The sequence below is a fragment of the Sinocyclocheilus anshuiensis genome, unplaced genomic scaffold, assembly GCF_001515605.1.
Source record: "Sinocyclocheilus anshuiensis isolate Anshui unplaced genomic scaffold, SAMN03320099.WGS_v1.1 scaffold405, whole genome shotgun sequence".
In the NCBI taxonomy this organism is placed as follows: Eukaryota; Metazoa; Chordata; class Actinopteri; order Cypriniformes; family Cyprinidae; genus Sinocyclocheilus; species Sinocyclocheilus anshuiensis.
In genome coordinates this window covers 794,912-796,694 of record NW_015539855.1, presented here as the reverse complement: position 1 = coordinate 796,694, position 1,783 = coordinate 794,912, and positions in this window count along the sequence as shown.

Genomic DNA, 1,783 nt, shown 5'->3' with positions numbered 1-1,783 from the left:
GGCTATGGGAAGGCTAACCAGGCTAACCCAGCCTTACACATGCTCCCCCTATGGCCACAAATATATTTATTTATACTACATACTAATAAATTGTACTTAAGTATACTATTTTTTCACTAGGGTATAGTCTATATCTATCAATAATTTATATTTATTTCTATAGCCTTTGCCTATATGTGCGTGTGTGCGTGTGTGTGTGTGTGTGAGATGTGTGTGTGTGTGTGTGTGTGTGTGTGTGTGTGTGTGTGTGTGTGTGTGTGTTATTGTAAAGGAATTCTACAGTTTTACAGACTGCCACTACAAAATCTGTTTTTGCTAAATATATAGTGGCTGGTGGAAAACACAGTAACACAGAGTGAGTTGATATAGGCCTATTCCAGCATATTCGACGCCTCGTGCTGGCGCGCTGGCCTTACACACATGAACTGATAAGTGCAATAGAGTTGAACAAGTTCAGAAATATAACCCATGGTTCAAAATAATGCATTCTCACAAAATCAAAACATAACATGTACCTGAGAAAACACAGTAACACAGAGTGAGTTGATATAGGCCTATTCCAGCATATTCGACGCCTCGTGCTGGCGCTATAATAAAACACACAATTTTCACTCTTCACAAACATCCAACACTTTTCTCGATATTGAATATATATATATATATATGTTGTTGCTCTTAATATATCACACTTTTCATTGACACAATTACAGCCAGAATTACAGAGCTATCAATCACACGACTTACCGCTGGTCTTACACACATGAAGTGATAAGTGCAATAGAGGGCGCACACAGCACAAAGCACCAGCCAGCCAATAGGAAGCCCTGTAAACCCTTGTTCTGTCCAATCATCCTCCAGTGTGATTATTTAACCTTCTTAGCAAGTGGAGACACACAATATATATGTACAACTCTGTTACACTTACAGCCAGGGACATCATGTTTTTGTTTTGTTTTTTTGGGAGAGGGCACTAGTGACAGTCCTGGTTCCGTAGACAAGATAAGACATGACCAAAAAAAAAAAAAGAGAGAAAACAAAACAACTATAGGCCCTCTCCCAAATGGCATTGAGAATTTCATGAAGTCATGTACCATTTGTAATTTTAGTTTACAAGGGCACTCGTTAGAATCTCCTATGCAGCATTTATACACACTTTTTCTAACTCAGTATGTTTGTCTTGTTTTCCAGTACAAATAGCTAAAAATTTTGAAGTCAAGATAAATTTACTTGTAGAAGCAAAATGCAAAATTAGGTTTATCTGAAAATGGAGTAAGAAAAATTAACTTAAGGTTTGAAGGCAAAACATGTTTATTTCTCTTATCTCACTGACAGTTGTTTTAAGCTTAAAGTGATTCAATTTTGATAGATTTTTTTGAAAACAAGACTTACTTGTCTTATGCATCTTGCTTTTTAAGTAAATGTATCTTAATTTAAGAATATTTACAGTGCCTTGCAAATGTATTCATACCCCTTCATTTTTTTCACATTTTGTTATGTTGCTGCCTTATGTTAAACTGCTTTAAATTAGTTTTTTTCCACAACAATCTACACTCTATACACCATAATTGTCAAGCAAAAAGACAGGTTTTTACCATCTTTGCAAATTTATTACAAATAAAAAACTAAAATTATTCCATTGCATAAGTATTCATACCCTTATCTGGGACAGTTGAAATTTAGCTCAGGAGCATTAATTTTGCTTGTAGATGTTATTACACTTCAAGTGAAGTTAACCTCTGGCAAATTCATTTGAATGGGTATGATTTGGAAAGGCACACATCTT